This window comes from Bactrocera dorsalis, chromosome 4 (genome assembly GCF_023373825.1).
Source record: "Bactrocera dorsalis isolate Fly_Bdor chromosome 4, ASM2337382v1, whole genome shotgun sequence".
Classification (NCBI taxonomy): domain Eukaryota; kingdom Metazoa; phylum Arthropoda; class Insecta; order Diptera; family Tephritidae; genus Bactrocera; species Bactrocera dorsalis.
In genome coordinates, this window is record NC_064306.1 from 27,266,624 (window position 1) to 27,288,132 (window position 21,509).

The 21,509-nt window shown below is 36.5% G+C and overlaps 1 protein-coding gene across 30 annotated transcripts in view; it reads right to left on the reverse strand.

Annotated features, from left to right (window-relative positions):
- Positions 1-21,509, reverse strand: part of LOC105233287 (disintegrin and metalloproteinase domain-containing protein 23) — a 545,110-nt gene that overhangs the window by 465,840 nt on the left and 57,761 nt on the right. The window contains exon 1 of one of the 30 annotated variants that reach the window (XM_049456156.1): positions 7,419-7,932. The exons of the other annotated variants lie outside the window; for them this stretch is intronic. The gene's annotated coding sequence lies outside the window, so the exon portion shown is untranslated. Of the gene's footprint in view, positions 1-7,418; positions 7,933-21,509 lie in introns of those variants that run through there. 30 annotated transcript variants of the gene reach the window in all.

Here is a 21,509-nt window from a genome sequence, read left to right on the forward strand (position 1 = left end):
CAACATCTAAACCTCATATCTTTTATCCGTCTACTTGGGAGGCTATAAAATGGTCAGTTACAACCCTTCTTACTTGTTATACTCTTGCAACTTGTTGCTACATTTCCGCAAGCTGTAAACAACTGCAATAACAAAAATTCTATGAGGCCAAATATCGTTGGATCCCCTTTCCACACTGTAAAACTGGATGAAATCGGAAGATATTCCCGGCCACTCCCCATATAACGTTACCGAGATGATATTAGGAGGCTTAAAAGGAGCCGGGGGAGCTCGGGGCCCGACTGACCGATTCCGACTAAGTGTACAACGTGACAGTTCTTTCACATTCCTCTGTCATATTGCGTACTGCAACTACACCTACATACTTCTGATATAACATATATTTTAAATTCCATCGGATTTTTTCTCTTTCTAGTACACAAATTTAGAAGGAAGTAACGCCCATAGGTACCGAATATGAGGACCCCAGTATATATAGTTGATTTGTTATCGAAACTATCGGTCAATGTGTGAGACATATAATTGAAATTTAGAGAGAGTCCTTTCCAGATAAAAGTATCCCAGTGTGTCCAAAATAAGACGAGTTAATTCTTCCCTTAACTCGAGTATACTTAATAAAAAGTTTTTCGAGCTTCCAGGTGACTTTATACAGCATCTACCAGCCAACATGTGTGTTATCTCAGTGAATATCGGAGAGCGTGTTTTAATCATAATAGTGTATCTTTGGGCCAAAAATGGATAAATTTGAACGAAAACTTGACCTAGCCCCCCTATATCCATTACCAGGATTTTCGAGCTTCCGACTGACTTTGCTCTATATTTTTGGTGATTATATGTGAGGTAACTTAATGGAACTCAGGGAACATTTTTGTAGCATGTGCCAGGTTAGTAGTATTTGGTATTGGCAAAAATAGTTATAATCGGGTCGATACTAGCCCAACTCCCAAATACTACATATAATCAGCCTTATCGTCAACTTCGCGTAAATCCCACTCCTCATAAAAAATTCACAAATTTATGTTTTCCTTATCGTGAACTTCACATGGAAAAAATCATTCCGATTTGTTCCCTAATCGGAAACGACGTTTCCTCACGCGAATCCATGGGATTTTTTCACAAATTGTTAGTTGGGAACAACTTTGAAAGCAATGTTAGCATACTTTATAAGCTATTTAGTTGATTTTAGAAACTTTTTTAAATGAATTATTTGCGAATTGTCTTTTGGCAACCACGAAAGTTTGGAGTTGTTAAATTCCAAATAAATTACTACAACTATATCTTTTGAGTATCGTGCTGCAGTAGATGTAAATGAGAACTACCAACTAGAGCGCTCAGATTATTCACATAATTAGTTATATAAGTTCCACAATTTAGCTTTCTAGAATCGGTCAGATTGACCCGTAATCCGCTGAATGTTTTATAATTTAATTATAATTGCTCGCTCATGTATTTTATAAGCCTTCGGTTATACACACGAAGTCTGCTGGGAGGAATTAGCAAATCTTATTTAAATCTGCGTTTGGTCTCAACCACATACATATATATTTTTGAGTGTCTTGTGTTTAGAAACAAAGAAAAGTGAATAAACATGGCAGCAGCAGAAGTAAGTGGATAGTTTAGTATAGTTTCTGATGATGTACCTAGGCCACTGTGAAGGAAGGTTATTGAAGAGCAATTTTTCTTCGCCGAATTCTGTGTGGAATCGGCCCAGTAACTATAGTAGATGAGTTTACGGGACTTCGTCAGCTATAAAGCCGAAAATCCTTCCAAAATGTTTTAAAAAAGAAAACAAGAAGAAAGTGTATGTCCTTTTAATGAAGTTACATGACTCTTCAATAGCAAGGGGCCAAAATTGAAATCGATTTCAAGACGAAAGAAGGTAACCATCGATTTTGAAGATGCTATCCCAAGGGATTTCCCTCAAGTTTTTTGAATACATTACTCCTTAAAATATACTAATACATGTGAAAGTTGTTATCTGAATAATTTATTAACTTATACCAACTCGTTTAAAAAAATGTACAATATATAATTAAAAATATATATAAAATTTAAAGTAAAACAGTCGCATAATTGGCTTTACAAAGTTTTTTCAATGCCACCACTTCAAGGAAACACCATATGTGGCAGCTTACCGAAGTTCACAATAGCATAATTGAAAGGCGAACATTTCGCACGAAATTCGAAAAACGAATTTTTCATACATTTTACCACTTTTTAGGAACATTTTTTATGCGACAACAAAATTCAATCATTTTAATTTTTTAATATATCTTTAATTGTATTTTGAAATGTACAAGAAAAATTTTTTTTTCGTTTTTTACATTTTTAATATTTTTTTTTAAATCAAAGTAGTCCCCAACAAAAAAAGTAGTTCACTGGTCATGAAGATGGCGGCTGTTCAAATATAATCAATTTCATTAAAAAAAAATGTCGACCTTCAAAAAAATTCAGGAAAATCTTTTTTTTTTCGTTAAAAATCGTTTAAAAAAATATGAAAATATTTTCGAAAATAAACAATTCTGGTAGGGACAATAACTATAAATGAGTAGAAGAACATATGTAAATTTTAAATCAATCGGTTGAATACTTTTTTTTAGGACCATGACAGTTTAAGGATATGATGATTCGAGAAAAATGCGTTTAGAAACGTAGCAGCTGCAGACTTGTCATGGCGCCTGGTAGGCAGTCGTTACGACACGTCGGCGACTATGAGCTGAATTTCGATCTGAATTTTTTACAGAATGTTTACAATAGATTTTACTGTCAAAATATAAAAAAAATCGATTTTTCGAGTGATTACATGAGAATACCCCCTTATTCACGCGAAGTTTACAATAAGGCTGAATAATTTTCGTTTTTCTAACAAACCTTTTGCCGAATATGTCGGTCAGTGTATAAGTTATATAAAGTATATGTTTATATAAAATTGCTTGAATTCCAATCCTCTGGTTGACGTTCTACAGCTTAAGGTATTTTCCTGGCTTCGATTTCTGCAAGTTAAAGGAGTATAAAACGTTCGGTTGTTGGCGAACTTAGCCCTTTTTAATTGTTTTAAATAATTTTAAACACTTTAGCTCGATAACTACATATATAGAAATATTTAATGAAATATGGCGTCAACTCAATGCTTCTGTGAAATGAGCTCCGAAAATTTAAGAATCTCCGACGTTGCAATAAATTTAAATTATTTATTCAAAACCACTCAGACTACATTTGAACTTTAATCGCGACACTGAATTACCGAAACTCTGCTGATTGGACTTTGGCGCTAAATGAGATATTTCGCAAATTTAAGTGAGTCAAATGAGCTAAAAAGTTATTTTGCATTTCAATTCAGTGCGAATTTCTGAGAAACAAAAATTTCACAAAAAGATTGTCTAAATTGTAGCGAAAATGCACTTCCTTTCAATTCATGCAACAAACGGCGCTCCGAACGAGAAACGAGACGAAATGAAAAGGCAACTGCTGCCGCTGCTTAACAGGCTGCCTGGCCGCCTGCCTAGCCTAGCTGGCTTTATGGCCGCACAACAATAACATTTTCACTTGATGTCAGCTCATCTGCTGGCAACAACACAAAAGCGCATAAATATGATTGCAATGCAACTGCCAAGCGGCTTTGTCTCGCACACACACCCCACCAACCAACCAACCGCCCTACCGAGCGACTCAAGCGCCGTCCTTGTGCTCACCCTGCCTTGCTGGTTGGCTGACTGGCTGCATGGCTGCTTGTTGCCTGATGTGTTTCCTGTTTCATTGGAGCGCATTCATTACGTATCCAGCGCCAGTGACTTTCGAGTCGAGCAATTCAATTGACGTGCCTCTGCTATGTGGCAGCATTGGCTTTTGTCTGTGCTTGCCGCTGAGGCTGCTGCGGCTCAGTTCCAAATTTATTTGCCCTCCATCTATAGCAGAGCAACCTTCATCTTCAAGCGGGCGAGTTCAGAAAGTTTTGCACTTTATGAAATTGGCATTTAATGTTTGACATTTGGAGAGTAGAATACTGTGCAAAGAGAAGCAGCATGTCAGACACACACACACCCAAACTCATACTAGCTTCGCTTTTCCGCCACGCTCTGCAAGTATTTGCACTGTGCGCCACTGCCAATAAGTCAATTTCGTTGCAAGTTGTGTACAAGTGAAGTTTGCTTTAAGTTGCAATGTCTAACTGTTAAAGTTTTCATTTACTATGCAAGCTTTTTCAGCGGCGCATTTTGCGGCAAGTCGCTTATTATGGGCAGTGGCAAGGCGGTGATTTAAAGCGTGCGCCAGCGCTGTCGGGCGACTGCATTTGGCGAGCTTAATGATGCGGCACGCGCACTTTTTGCGGCCCTCAACTGTGGCAGCCGCATTAAAATTAATCCTTTGGACAAACAATATAAAATCACCACGAGAATAATGCATAATTAAAACTCAAGCTGACAAAAAGTGGCCGCAAAAAACATTTTCAGGCAAAAAACATTTTGAGGCAAAAACAAGGTTTATGCATTATAATTAATGAAAGCACAAAAAAAAATTATTTTTACTGCCAATATGCCAGTATGTTCCATAAATATGTATTTAGCCTTCAAAAACGCTTTAAATACCAAACAATAATTAATGGTGTTGCCTTTAGTTTATTATTTTGAATTTTTAATCCTTATTTGCATAACCTGTAATAATTTATATTTTATTAATAAACTTTGACGTATTAGCAAAATACCGAATAACTTATTGTGGGCGTTTTTTGACACACGCAAGTTTTTCTATAATGTTTGCGTTAAATTTTCAGCACATTTAATTTAATTAATTGCCGCAGCTTAAGGAAAAATAGTTGACGGAAGTGTTGAAATTTTTTCATTTTTTTTTGTATTTTTTTTTTTTGAAACACAATAATGCATTTAATATTTTTATTGTTTAAAACTTAAATTGTTTAAATTGAACTTAAAAAACTTGGAACATTGGCTTTTACATATTTTGTGGTTAGCAGCCATTAGCGGAGACAGGGGCATTTCCCAATGACAAATAAACCGACGTTTCCTGATATTTGTTGCAATTATGAGGTCGAAATGCAGCTGAGCCAAGCAAATATATACAGTAGCCATGTCCGTCTGTTTGTATGTATATATTCAGTTTTTGATATAAAAATGTGAAATTCTGCACATGTCTTTTTGAAACTGCTCTATAGCTTATAGTTGCCGTACAAACTGATCGATCAAAATAATCTTTCTATTGGAAAATCATTTTTTAATGAGTTATTTTCATGAAATTTGGCATAGATTCATAGATTAGTGTCAGTCAGCGCCACAATCTACCAACAAATTGATTGGACCACTAGAGCATAAAGCTGCCTTACGAACTAGCCGATCTATAATAGAGTAAAGTTCCACATAAAATACCTTATTAAGGGACCTTCATTCGACTTGAAGATAGTTCTTTACAAACAACGTGCATAGAAATCACTTGAAAAAAAGATTCCACTGAATTCGAGGCCTTGGCCGCTTACGTTTTTAAATTTATGTAATTATACGCATAGTTCCAGTAAGAAATGCTCTTGTATTATGGCTTCGGTGCAGCCAATATTAATTTTTTTCTTGTTTTTTTGAAATTATTACAAAAGTTTAGATTAGTGCACTATTGAATAAATAATTGACTCGTACTTCTGAAGAGATAGTGTGCTGCGATTATATACTTAATAGTCATATTGATTGAATAAATTGTAGTGTCTTAAACAACCATTTTTGAAATTTTAAGAATTCCGTTGACCAAAAGATTCAAGAAAACATTCAGCGGATTATAGTAGGTGGATCCGACCGATTCTAGTATAGCTAAATACAACTAATTAAGGGGGGGTAAGGTTTTACAACTTTTTTTTTATTTTTTTTTATTTATTTTTTTTTCTGAACCATCAACATCTCACGAATATTGTGTTGAAGTTTTAGGTCATTCGGAGAAAAACTAACGAAGTTACAGCAGGTTGAATAACGGTACCTCGAACTTAGATTTGCGCGCCTTCCAGCTACCTGCGCTGAGCGGCGAAAACTTTGAATCGATTTTCCCAAATATGTCGGTGACCAGGCTACAGAAGAAACTACTGCATCGTGTTTTTCCAAAAATTTTAATTACTAACAATTTTACAATAACAAATAGGTCGATTTTTTCGTCTAAAATCGTCATTTTAGCGTGAAAATGGTACCAAAAATTGAAAAATTAAAAAAAACTCGACGTGAATTAAAAGATAAACTAATAAACTAAAGAAAGCATTTTAATTTTTTGGTTTCAGATGATCCAGTGATGCTGTAGGCTGGTCACCGCACAAAAACTTCTTTTCGAGGTGCCTGCAGAGATCGACGATAGATCCGTTATTCCTCGCTATGCTTCAAATGTTGTACTTTCATATAATAATAAGTAAAATAAAACTACAGCAATAATTTTTTCTATAAAAATTCATGAAAAAAGGTCTTTTTTCGACGAATCAATTTATAATCGGACGGTGTGGTTTCTGGGGAATATAGCGGACAGGGTATGACTTCCAATTTAAGCCTTTCCAGGTAGGTTTTAGTGAATTTTGAGGTCAAAAGGCACTCAAGTTCGTTATTTCTGAATCATTTCCAGCATATCTAGCCGCTTTGAAATGGCTTGACGGATGACTTCCAATGCCGAACAAGCTCTTCTTGCTTTTGACACGGATTCACATTGAGCAACGTCACCAATTCACTGTCTTCGAAACTTTTCGCTTTTCCTTCACGCGGACGGTCGTTAATATCGAAATCGGCGTTTCTGGAGCGACGAAATCAATCACGGTACGTTGTTTCAAATGAGACAGTACCTTCGTATAAATCAGACATATTCCCACAACCAAAAGTACATGAAACATAATGTGGAAATGCAACTTGTGCAAGAACTGAAGCTCGACCTGCTCAAGCGACATGGTTTCGCTTTATTTCAAGAAGATGCGACGTTTTCAAGGCAAATTTTGATTTCAACAAGACGGCGCCACATCCCACACAACGCATCAATCATTGGATTTATTGAGAGAACATTTCGGAGAGCAAATAATTTCACTTTTTGGGCCAGTCGATTGGCCACTAAGATATCACACCGATAGATTTTTTCCAGTAGAGATATGTAAAGTCTAAAGTCTATGCGCACAATTTCGTTTCGTTTCAGGCCTTGGAGCAAATCATTACGCCTGTCATTCACCAGTTACCAGTCGAAATGCTCGAACGAGTTATCGAAAATGGGATTCATCATTAGATCATCTGAGACTTAGCCGCGGTCAACATTTGTAAGAGATAATCTTCAAAAACTTAATGCCAAAGAATGTTCTTTCGAATGATAGTAAACATTCTCTGTTTGAAGTTTCTGTATTTCTTCTTTAAAAAGTAGGAAATTTCTAAATGGATCACCCTCAAACATTACATTAAAAAACTGCTTACATGGTTTTTGCAGACTCCAGCTTTTTGGTATTTTGTGAAGCTTTAGGCATTGCAGTTGGAAAGTCGCAGTTGCTAATGCAGGACTTTAGAACTTCAAGCATCCGAATATTTCTTTGATTTAAATTACTATTGTAGTTTAATATTTTTTTAATCACCATATTCATAATTATTTTCTTGAGTTTTCATAATTGATTCTTTCATGTTTATTTTGTTTTACACTTGTCTGGTATATGTCTGTAATTACTCCTTCCAAAACTTAACGATGATTAAATAATGAAAAACAGACGAGCGAATGCAGAGAGTTCACGCAATATTTTACGCGGTTTTAGAGATACTTTGGAAAGCGAAGAATCGCCGCCATCAAATGTGCCAACGCGAACACGCGAAGCAACGAGCGAACAAACAAACCAACAACGACGCGAAGCGCGAATAAAACTGAAATCGCCAAGCGCATTTGCTGGACAGACAGTCAGCGTGGCAAAAGCGCTGAAATTTCAAAACAAAAAACAACAAAAAATCAAAATGAATTAAAAAGAGCATAAAAAACTAATACGAAAACACGGAAGAAGGCGAAGATGGTATGTGGCAAGTGGAATTTGTGTGGGTTGTGGGAGCCTTGCGCAAGGGATGTTGCACGCGCAGTCAACTGACGACGACGCTATGTGGCTTTGGCTGTTGCTGCAGCCACAAGAAAATCCATCAGGGGATGCAATAAAGCGTTGCGTTGGCAATGCGGCAGCCACTAACAAATCACTTTTGCTATGATAAATTGCTGAAATGCAACACTGACAGTGGCAATCAGTGGCGAGCGCGCAGCTGGGCTATAATTTTGTTTAACGTTCTTGGTATTATTGTTGCTGTTGTCACCGTTGTTGTTTTAGTTAACTTCTGCTATTGTTGTTGTTCTTGTTATTGTAGCTATCGCTAGTCGTTGCTGCTTTGTAGTTATCGCAATCAAAGCTGTTATTTTTGTTATTGTAATTGTTGTTGTCGCTTGCCACACAGCCTGCTGAACGCTGTTGCATCGCTCATTTATTTGCGTCTGACCGCCGCTGCTCTTGTAATTATTGTTTGTTGTTGTTTCGCTTGTTCCACTTGCGTTGTCGGCTTCCAGCGCTTGAATGGTTTAATTGTTGCCGCCACTGCTGCGGTTACAGTTGTTGTTGTTGTTACTGTTGCTTTTGCTGCCATTAAAGCTGCAAGTTCACAAGCAACATAATCAATTATGCTAATTGCGCACAACTATTAAATCTAAATGGTTGCATTAACAGCTCAGTGGCGCAGCCTTCAGCTGGTGGCAGCGATTGGTTGCTGAGGAAATGTCACAGTGCTGGTCATGGATATTGGGTATGGTTGTGTGACCAAATCTACACATATACAGAGTTGGAGCTAAATCCATTTTCGCATCCGAATGATATAAGTTGCCTTCTGACAGAATAACTTTATGGATTAAGGGACTGTTTGTATGAATTCATAAAATTATCAGCAAGATTTTAAAAAGTAATTTTATGAAATAAAGACAGAAAGCAAAACGATCACTTCAGTTGCATCGAAGCTAGAAAACCCTTCACAGATCAAAAAGTTTACATATAAGAACTTGATTTTCATCGGCCGATATATGCCACAGTGATTCGATCTAAATATTCAGATATTGTAGTAATGTTGTTAACGGACCTCGTCCAGCACTGCTATCGACATCAATTAATGAGCAACACGCTAATAAAGTAAAGGAATTGGTGCTTGAGAATCGGCGATTAAAAGTCGGAGATTTTACTGGCATCGTTGGAATATCGGAGGGATCAGTGAAAACCATTTTGAAAGATAGATTAAGGAAAGTGAAAGCACGAGTGGTTCCAAAACCAATCAACGTGGCACCATTATACTGTTTTCCATTAGATTAATCAACATATAAAAACTTTACAAAATGTTATATGGTGGCAACGTTATTCGGAAAAAAATTTAAAATGCTTAATTTTAATGCAATTTTAACAATTTTACAATGTAAATGTTTTTTTAGGTGGGTTTTTATTTGCTTGCAATTGTATACCAGGTGGCAACTCTATGAAAATTAATTTAATTTAAATTAAAACGCTCTGCAGTGAGTATGATGAGGCTGAAGTAAGAAGCATATAGTTACGTAAATTAAAAGCTCTAACCTCTTTAAGGAAAAGGTGGCATCCCCGACTAAAAAAGAATTTGCCAAAGTCGTTAATAACATAATATGCTAGATCTTAGCGAAGTTATTTGTTTGTATGACAATATAGTATATATATATTTCAGAACATACATATATCGGTAGTCCCAACATAAGACGATCTTCATGGGTAGAAAGGGCCTATGCAAAATTACAGAATGATATTCAAAAACTGAGACACTAGTTCACGTATCTACAAGCCGACAGTCGAGAAGAACTAAATTGACGACTCAGCTCAACACCCTGATCATTTGTATACAAATTTTATGAAATCTTTAAGTTTACTTCTTAGAATTACAAACTTCGAGCCGAATTTCATATACCCTGTTCAGGGTACAAGATACGGCCTCTAACATTATCTAATATAAGCATTTGATTATTTTACATTTAAGAACTGTCTTTAAATTGTAAAGATGAGAGATAGATAGTGAAATTGACGCTTCATCCACGTATATAGAACCTGGGGCCTTGAGCCATCTTTTGTAAATTACTGGACAATCCATAATCAGGTGTCCTGTAGTTTTTTGTACCATTCTCAATGCCTCACAACCGACAGTTTGCACAAGAGACTATGCTCATGTTGGACAAGTACTTCTTGAGCCTGCACTACCCTATATAGAGCGCGACATGGAAACGAAATTTGTCTCGAAGAACGTTGATAATTTTCTAACCAATGTTTTGCCCTCCCAGAAGTTGGTTGGAATGGCGCATTCCTGTCACATGCTGTCCATGCTGTTCTCTCTTCACTCTTCTTTATAGTGAGGGACCCCACTGCAATACATAATTCTGACCCTATCATCCTGATTGGAACAGTGTGAGCTGTTTCGTTGACCATCACAGATATCGTTCCACTCCGTCTTACTGCCGAGAGTATCTCTGAACTTCTTATTCGGTTAATACTTTTCGTAGCGCCGGTATGTTTCGCTACCCGTTTGATCACCACATGCAGCGGTGTGAGCTCCATGACGACTTCAAGTGCTTAGGTTAAGCGCAGTTACAGGCGAGCCTTTGCAGCTTCGATAGTTGAAGGCCTACCAAAGACTGCGTTGCTTAGATGCCCAAGCAACCGCTCCGTAAGTGACAATAAGCCTGACTTGCAGCCTCTGGATCTGCTGGCTAGGCGTCTGCATATTATGAGTGTCTTGATGGCTTTGGACAGTATAAAATCCACATGCCTACTCCGCCGTAAGGTCGAGTCTAATGTGAGGCCTTGGAATTTGACCTCTTTAGACACCTCCAACCCCCTGGCACCAAGTGTTAGAGACCTCAAGCCCGGAAAGGATCTTCGCTACTAAGCCAATTAATTTTAATTTTTTTTCTAAACCACGGTTCTAGGTTAGTGTGAAATAGAGCACCTACTAAACTTTTGTGAACTATATTTTTATTTCTGAAAATTTTATTATTTCACCAAAAGTACACAAATACCGTTAAATTTGCAAAAACTGAGCGAAGTGCAAATAAATGCGTGGTAATTATGATTGCAAGTAGAAATTCCTTAGAGGGTTGTATCCGCTCTGCAAGCAAACACAAACAATTGCTCATAATCATTCATTCATTCTTGCATTTGCTCTGCTGCTCACTCCAGAATTCATTCATAAGCATAGAAACCCACACATGCCGACACACAACCCCAGAATTTTCACATATGCTTTAGAAAGCGAAGAAAGAAAGCAAAAATGCTCGCCAATTAGTTGTTGACAATGCAGCGCCAGCAAATTGGTGCCAAAAAATTGCTGACTTTGCTTGCCTTTCAATCGTGCCACACGTGTCAGCAACGCCAGCGCCCCATTACCATAGACTCACTTACATACTCGTATGAGGATGTATGTTCACATGGTGGAACTTAACGGTACCGCTATTCTCCGCTATCCATCTATACCGTTACAATTATGTATGTATGTACGAGTATGAACGAATAGATTAGTGTTCGGATCGAGCATAATATGCTGCCTTTGTTTCAATCTCGCCATTTCCATTTTCTTTCACCCACACATACACATATTCTTATACTCGTGTGGTATACGTGGGTGCAGTTACATATGTATTGTGCACTTGGTCAAGGGCTCATTTGAATTATGCATGAATATTGGCTGTGAATGCTTTCTGCTGTCGACTCAAATGATTATTGTCTCTCATTGTCCGTAGTGCCATGTGTTGTTGCTTTTGTTGTTATCGCTATATGGGCGCTAGCAAATGATGAAGGCGTCGTTCAACGTGCAGAAAAATTGCAAAATTGCAGAATGTAGGAGAAAGAGATGGCAACCGTAAGACTTAGCTTAGCTCGAGACTTCAATTTAAGGAAATTTTTCGGCCCTGTGGTACTTCTTACATTACGGTAAAGTCCTTACTGAGTTTACTGAATTCAGACTGCATACGACTCCATCATGAAGTAGTGAATAAATTATCACATGCGGTGTAAGTACCAGTAAATCATACTCAGCGCAAGCAGCTTGTGGCTACGAGTTCATAAACAAGCTCTGCAGGGCCACCTGAATTTAATTAAAATCTGCGTTTCGTTAAAGCCTTTTTTTAAACCCAGAGTAAAGACTCTGATTAGGGTAATGATTTGAAGTAGTACATAAGTGTAGAAAGCGGAGTGTGGGTCTCAATAAAGAAGATATTGTTGAAGCAGAAGTTCGAGTGAGAAGTGAAAAATCATATTCGAGCTGCTCTAAGCTTAGACTAGGTTATTTTCAAACTTTGTGAAAGCCAAATACAGCTAGATGGCGTTCCGAAATATTCCTCGTCAAATTGCCTCCTCGACGTCTCCAGACAACTAGGCCTTGGAAAACGACCTTTAAATAGCGTAAGTCAAGTGTGAGCCTCAAGTGATAGATGTCGAGACGATGAGTAAGACATGGGTTGGCGAAAAATTTCACCGTGATATCTTCACGAAGAGGTAGGAGTCTACCACAACATATTGTGGGATGCTTCATCGCAGAAAGCAGTTATAATATCTAGTTCCTGGTCCAGTAATTAAAGAATAGATCCCCAGAAAATGAAAAAATGCTCAATCGTCGAGATACACGAAAGTGAAGACTCCTCCCAAACTTTCCAGCTCTCCAATAATGAGTGAGATATTTCAGTTAAAATGGTGCAATATTCGTGATAAGCACATAATCTCTGTCATTGTTCGAAATCTGGGAAGGAACCAGATTTTGAGCTTCTAGGAATGTCATTTGCTCACATTTCTAAGGATTGAAGAATGGATAACCATTCTTAGAAAGATCAGATGAAAATTCTGCCCAAGGCAAATAGGAAAACACCAATAAAATTTTTGTTCGCCAGACCTCTAACCGTGTTTCTGACATGAAAATTCTAAACAGTTAGAACTAACCATCAATGTGGAGAGAACCCGAGGTAGAAGCTTTATTGAGAAGTCTTTTAATATCGAGTATCGGTTACTATTCACCATAAACTAATCAAAGAAGCACAAATAAGTCAAGATAAACATATTGAGACACATCAACTGCCATTAATTGCTTAAACAACCGAGATTCCTCGAAAAATGGAAGTCCCTGCAAGTGACACCAAACAAGTCACAACCACTTAAGCCAAGACATTAACCTTCGCAAGCAATTACACAGCTACTTTCTAGTGCTTCATTCAGCAACCTACGCAGACACTGCTTCAACACCTTTTTGACAGCGAAGAAGTCTGACTTCACAAGCAAAAATCCTTCAGCAAACATCGACTTTAAACAAAATCAAGCAATTACCGCTAATGTACGGTGCTGTCGATGACAACGCCAATGCTGCTACTGACTATTTACATATGCCTTTGTATGTGCGTATTGGCTGCATGTATTCGACGTCCAAGACACTGAGTGCCAATTGCTTTTATGCTGTGTCTATTTGCGAACCCTAGCATTAAGTGGTCACAGTAAATACGCATAAATAGATTACATATATAAATACAGACAGCCATGCACACATGTGGCATGCCACAAAATTCCATACCCATACACACACACACATTTGCTTGTCTGTGTTGGTGTACGGCAGTGAGGCCATTAGCATTTGTGCAAACCTTTGAATTGTTCGCTTGATTGCTCAAACATTATCTTTCGCTTGACAAAAGGACGCGATATGACGCGACGTGGCGCGACGCCGCAACGCATGTGTTGCACGCCCATCGATTAGTGTAACGGTAGACGGTCGGTCGATGGCACAATCTTTGATTAGCATTAAGCCAATATTGGTATTGCTGTTGCTTTTGTTGCTGAGTAGCTGCCATGTCTGCCAACAAACGCGAGCATGGGGGGCGGCGGCATGCTGGCAGACAATGGCAGGCTTAATTAGTGACTGCATGTAAGCTAGTAGACACGTAAGTAGATGCATGTAGTGAAAGGATGAAATAAAAGAGTCATTGTTTGATTGACTTGAGCAGACATTAGATTTCTTACTAAGATGTATTTAAGAGTTGGTTGGCGTTCGGACTTTCTTATAATTATTTTATATAAGTGTTAATAAAATTTCTTTTAACCCTGATCCAAAAATTGCAAGTACCAAAGCCTTTTCTCAAGAGTCTTCTCTTACAAATCGGACTTCAACAACGATGCAGAAGGCTCTGAAAGAGCTAAAAAGTTACCAGTAAATCTCTACAGTACATTTGACTAATCAGAGTTGTACTCAGAAGTAAGAAGGGATTGAGTTTTAGATGACATATGAGGTTATATTCAGTGTCAGTTGTAATAAATCTATTTTTTTCTTTATATGTACGTCAAATATACATATATATGTATATTTAAGAATATTCTTATTTTAAGGTAACTCGGAAAGTCGTTTCGGATATCAGTGTTTTTTTTTACAAAAAAAATCAAAATTTAATCGACTTCTTCAAAACGCTGTTTTCAGGGTCGGTGAGAAAAATTTCTCTATAATGATAATATTTTTGACAAGACCCTTTTAGTAATATCTGTTAGATAGCGATCGAAGAAATATGAATTTGGATATATATTTTAAAGCCGCTCTGAAACATAAATATTTCCACAAAAGTCGAATTTGTTTGAAAAGGCTATTCTTCCAACATCAAAATTTTAACTAAGCCTTCGATCATAGCCTTTACTCATCTATAACAGCAATATATGTATATTTTTAAATTTTAGGTCATTTTAAGAAGAAAAATCTTTCTTATTATTCGGTGATCCTTCTAGAAATCCCATACGCGACGAAATAAAATTCAAAATTTTACAAAATTAATGATTTTTAAAGAACATTTTTTGTAAATATTCATTATTTTCTACTCTTGCAACCTGTTTCTATAGAAGGTAATAGTTTTGTTCACCTAACGGTTGTATGTGTCACATAAAATTAATCGAGAGATAGGGTCAGGATGACGAGGAAAGTTGGAATTCGGTTGACTGTCTGTCTGTCCGTCCGCACACGCTTTAACTTGAGGAAACAGCGATAAAGCTGATATACGCGTTCCAAAAAGTAAAGATGAGTTCGTAGATGGGCGTAATCGGATCACTGCCACGCTTGTAAAACGTCTTTTACTGAAAACGTATAAAAACTCATAACTAAGCACTAAACTAAGATATAGAACTCCAATTTGGTACAGTTGATCGCAGTAGCAAAGTGCCAAAATGTTTGAAAAAATGGGCATGGCCGCGCCCTCTAATAAGTTTAATGTACATAACTCCTCATAACTGTTCAAGCACCTAGGAACGGAAATAATGACCAAGTACCTATACGATGCATCTTTCTGCTTAGAACGATAAAATCTGATAAAATCTTGCCCTAGACCCCATGTAACAAGCCTTATGTACATAAAAGTATTTCTCTGGCTTCAACCTTTTCAAGTTGCAAGAGAATAAAATGTTTGGTTAAACCCAAACGGAGCCTTCCTTACTTATTATTTATTTATTTCTGATTTGCAAGTGGATTCAACTTCTTAAAGGAGGTGTATTTATAAAATTCTTTCTTTTAAGTTTACTTACATAAAACCTTGTTTTATACTCTATACCGTTGGAAAAGAAAGAATGCAATAAGCTTGAGAAATTTTCTGACTTTTTGGCTTCTATGTCAAATAGGTATCGTGTAACTTCCTTATAATCATTTTCCTTCTATGTTTTATTTTTTTCAATCGCTCTCTCCATCCAATCTCTCCACTCCCTAGTTGTATAGGATTGAATTACACTTCGAAATGGCAATGCCTATTGTTTGTATATTACGATAAGGTGGAAACTAACGTAAAATGATAAGGCTATCGATACATATATATTTTTAAATTTCATTATAAATTTTATATCGCGTTTTTAAACAAATTTATAGAAGACAATTACTCTCTCGAACATTTTTATAATGGTATTTGTAGCTTCCATTTAATAATTCTTGCTGGAATTTCTAATTTAATTTATTCTGAGCGCTTGAATCTTTAAACCCTAACAAATTTCTCATTTGTACGCCAACAACTTGACACAAACACATGCACACGTGTATATACATATGTGTATATCCGCTGCAGCATCTTGCACTTGCCGTCACCCACATAAATGCCGGCGCCTTGATGCATGCCTCAAATTTCAGCAACACTCACGCACACACATACCCACACACACACGCGGGAAACTTTGCACTGCAGCAGAAATCAACTCGCCAAATGGCGCGCTGTCGTCGTCATCGTCGCTGGCGCACTTAATACTCCACGCGCCACTACTTCCCAAGTGAGATCACTGCAGGTGTTCGGCCATTTGGCATTTTCATAAATCAATTTTACGCCAAAAGCTTCCCAAAACACTACAAATTCAACGCCTACTCCGCAGTGCGTCCGCTCAGCAGCCAGCCAAACCAGCCATGCCAGCCGAACAACAGCAGCGCACTCTAACTGCCAGCCAATAAATATATCAGCGCAGCGATTTCCCATTTTATATCAACGGGATGTATGTACCGCCTCATATATATGTATGTGTAGGTGTGTATGTGTGCGTTGGTGTGCATAAGTACAGTTAACAGGCTTTGCAGCAGCATGTCACATCCACCTAACTTGCTCAAATAGTTTCTACGTATCTCTGCTGACACAAGTGTCGGTCTTTTCGTTTAGATGTATGTGTGTGTATGCATGGGGATGTATATGTGTGCTTCGGTTGGCTGCCACCGTTTATTCGTACGGTTAGTTTCGGCAGACAGGCGTAATGTGCAATGAAAGTTGCTTTTAAAATTTATTACTTTCAAGTGGATTTATTTTATTTTTCTGTCGTTCGTCTCTGGTTTTTGTTGTTTTTCTAATATGCTCTTCTTTTTCGCCGATTTTCTTTTACCAAAAATTCTAGTATTTTAGTTGTAGTTTCCACTTTTGCATTAGCAAAAGTTTTCGTATATTTATGGTCTAGGAGAAAACTTGTAATTTATGATCAATTGAAATATTGAAAATTCAGCTTGAAGTGGCGCAATGCGAGCAAATGCAGGAAGCACGTGTGATTAAGGGGTTAAGTTTAAATTGCAGAGAGTTATCGGCATTATCAGGAGGTTAAACTCATAATTAAGCCGCTGAGAAAGCAACTTTGCTTGGAGAAAAATGAGTTTATTTGAGAGGGAATATTATACGCTAATCTGTTCTCTTTTAAAGGCCGTTTACTTATAATGCAATGCTTATATGTGTGAGCATTAGGTATGCCGATCACGGAATTGAGAATTCTTGTAAAGTTAATATTATAAAGCTTTTCCTTCTAAAGCTTTCAAAGCTTTTTCCTCTTTCAAAGCCTTTAAAGCTCCTCCTTTTATAGCTTAAAGTTTAAGCGATCGTCAATTAGCATTCATAACAGAGCTTTTGTAATTTTAAAAGCAGGGAGTATAGCTTAAATATACGAAACACATATATCCGAATTACTGAGAACTTATTGTAAAGCTGCTTCTGTATTTCATAAACCTTTAAAGGTTCTTCTTCTTATTTAGCCCTTTTATCTTCTTATTCTACAACTTAATACTGAAGTAATCGATAATTTATAATTTTTGACGGAATCTAAAGGTTTAATGCTTTTAATATATGTAGCTTAAGAACAATATCACATATTTCGAAATTGCTACTATTTAATGTAAGCAATTGTAAAGCTTTTAAAACTTATTTTTCTTCGAAAGCTTGTAAAGCTCGTTCTTTTTAGGCTTTTAAAGCTCCGTTTCCTTCTAAATTCTTTATACTTCCTTTTTATTCTAAACCTTTTCATTTTAAAGCTTCTCCTTTTACTTCTTCTTCAAAAGGTGTTAAGCTTCTTCTTCTTCTAAGGCTTTTAAAGCCTCTTTTTCTTCTAAAGCTTTTGGTGTTTCTTCGTCTCCTCTAAAGCTTTTCTAATAAACGAACGACACTTTTCTAACCGCAAGTCGACTTCTCAGTAAATTTTTTATTTACTTTGGCAAATACATATTTGAAAAGCTTCTCTGTTTGTCATCTGAGCTAATTCTAGAGTAAAGGAATTTTAAATACAATCCTTTAATGTTGGAGTTTCAATGAAAAGTGCATTAGATCCAATAGATAAAGCGACATAAGTCAACTACCGAACTATTTTGGTTTTCAAGGTTATTTTGAATCTTCGTGAATTTTACTTATTCCCCGACTAATGAACTACTAAAGCCGCGAAAGTCACTCCATAGCTATAATGTACCCTGTAAGGTTTTTGGTAAGATGCAAAGCTTAGTCAAGAAAGCACTGAGAACATTTGTTTCCCATTAGTCAAAGATTCCCATGTTGCAAGTTTTTTTGGTCACCAGCTTATTCTACCAGTGTTACCATTCGTGATATTTGTCTCACCACCACACACACCACATTTACTTTAGATCGGCGCAAAGCTCGACACGTCGGTTGCATTAAGATTGATAGAAAAGATACGCCAAATATCGACTGACAAACGAAAGCAAAAAGTAATACAAAAATGCAGGGTAATGGTGATAGTCCACCGTACCACTTGTCTACAAACCACATACACGCACTCTCATACCGGATTTTTTACGAAAGGACAACGACTCCATCCATTTGTCGACACAAACAAATGAACAGTAAAGCATTAGCAAATAGTAACAACAGCAAAAAATCGCTTTACTTCGCCATTATCTTCCCTGAGCCAATCAAGTCTGCTGCACGCCAGCCATTCACCGAACCTGTTGGTAATCGCCAGTCACGCTTTTGGGGCGATTGAGTTAATTTCGCTGTTACAGCTGTGCCCAGTCCATTGCTGTTGATTGTCTGGTCGTTGCCGTTTATATTCCTACCAAATTAAAGTTCGCATGCGTTGCAAGATTTTATGGTACATACTTGTATTTTGTGTAAAATGCCTGGATCAGATGTGTAAGTCCGGTTTCTTTTTGTTTCACATTTAACTCAGATTTTTTGGAACGTTTAACTACCACCTATAATTTAGCTTTATATCCTCACATTCATTTATTAAATTATAAGCGACATTAAAAAAGCTTTCGACAAGCTTTCATTCTTCATGTGATATAACAATAATTTTTATAATAAACTAAGAAAAAACGTTTTAGTCGGCTGCACCAAAGCTATAATACCTTCCACCGGTATAAAAAGATTTTTATCTTGACTTTTGTAGGTTAGTTTATCGGGCGGTTAACAAATTTGTACCACAGTAATTCGTTCTAAATATGTAGTTTTTTCGGAGATTATAGCTTTGCCTTAAACACAAAATCTATATTTAGTTTTCTTAACCCTTAGGTTTTGATAAATCAGTTTGTAGGACGAGTGGAAAATTTCAGATCTTTATCTCACAAACTGCGAGACTAGTTCGTGTGTAAATAAATGGATATTGCTGAAATGACGCAGCTTGTTATGCTGATAGTTTAAGTACTTAGATAACATGTGGCATATTTTATATCTAAAGTTTCCTTTTAAATCGAAGTTAAGAACCTTTTACTTCCATTAGTACTAAGTTTTCTCCATATATGCTGATAGCTGATTTTAATATAAAATCAATTTATACTTCAATTTTTTTCATGAATGAAATTTTCATCTTTATTAGGTATCGAACAGAACTTATCATTTTATACCTCATACATACACATTTTAATGTTTTTTTTTTCAAAACTTGACTTTAAAATCAATAAGTCTTATACAGAATCCACTAGATCCACTAGATCGTGACTTTATATCGTAAAAAATGTTTGTTTGCTGGACTAGCAGACATCACCACAACTAGCAGATTGAAAGCGATAACGAGAAGCAACAACTAGTGTCATTAATTTTTAATAGGGTACTAATTTTTAAAGCAATAGAACTGATTTTTAAAAGTGATATTCTATTCAAGAAGCCCGAAAGTTGAACGTTTTTTGGCAATTGATATTTTCGTCATTAATTTATCACTTGTAACGGGTGATTTTTTTGAGGTTAGGATTTTCATGCATTAGTATTTGACAGATCACGTGGGATTTCAGACATGGTGTCAAAGAGAAAGATGCTCAGTATGCTTTGACATTTCATCATGAATAGACTTACTAACGAGCAACGCTTGCAAATCATTGAATTTTATTACCAAAATCAGTGTTCGGTTCGAAATGTGTTTATCGACAAATTTTGTTCAGCGATGAGGCTCATTTCTGGTTGAATGGCTACGTAAATAAGCAAAATTGCCGCATTTGGGGTGAAGAGCAACCAGAAGCCGTTCAAGAACTGCCCATGCATCCCGAAAAATGCACTGTTTGGTGTGGTTTGTACGCTGGTGGAATCATTGGACCGTATTTTTTCAAAGATGCTGTTGGACGCAACGTTACGGTGAATGGCGATCGCTATCGTTCGATGCTAACAAACTTTTTGTTGCCAAAAAGGGAAGAACTGAACTTGGTTGACATGTGGTTTCAACAAGATGGCGCTACATGCCACACAGCTCGCGATTCTATGGCCATTTTGAGGGAAAACTTCGGACAACAATTCATCTCAAGAAATGGACCCGTAAGTTGGCCACCAAGATCATGCGATTTAACGCCTTTAGACTATTTTTTGTGGGGCTACGTCAAGTCTAAAGTCTACAGAAATAAGCCAGCAACTATTCCAGCTTTGGAAGACAACATTTCCGAAGAAATTCGGGCTATTCCGGCCGAAATGCTCGAAAAAGTTGCCCAAAATTGGACTTTCCGAATGGACCACCTAAGACGCAGCCGCGGTCAACATTTAAATGAAATTATCTTCAAAAAGTAAATGTCATGAACCAATCTAACGTTTCAAATAAAGAACCGATGAGATTTTGCAAATTTTATGCGTTTTTTTTTAAAAAAAGTTATCAAGCTCTTAAAAAATCACCCTTTATATTTACATTTATTCAAAAAGTAAACAAAATAATTAAAAACAGACAAAAATAATTTTTCTATAATTAATATTTACTTATTTATTAATCAAGTTGTAAGTAACTCTACACTTGTAGTCATTTGAAAAATACGTTAACAATGAGGCGAGAGTTTACATTTTCGACTTCCGCTCAAACCGGTCTGTTTGTCAATACTTTTAAAGAGTCATAACTTTAAGCAAAGCTCAAAATTTGAAAAGTCTTTCTAGGAAGATATCTTTAAGTTTCTAAACTCTCAAAATGTGAAAGCAAAAAATCGAGTTTTCCAGATTTCTATTCTTGTATATCCTCTTAATACCTCTTATTTGCTAATATGTTTAAGGGGTACATCTAATCTGTAAGCCGAAACAACTTTTAAGAATTTTATTTATTTTACATTTTTTAAGAAAACACATTAAATTTGGAAAACATTTGTTTTTAGTTTCGAAAGCTGCAGAGATTTGATCTTTCACCAATTAGTAATATCTTCAATACAATGACTTTATACCCAAAGTTTGGTAGATCAATATATGGAGAGAGATTTTACTTAAAGTGTGCCCTTTAAGCAAAAAAAATGTATTTTTTTTTGATTTTTTGTGATAAAAAAAATTTTAGGGGCAGTACGTTTTAATGACTT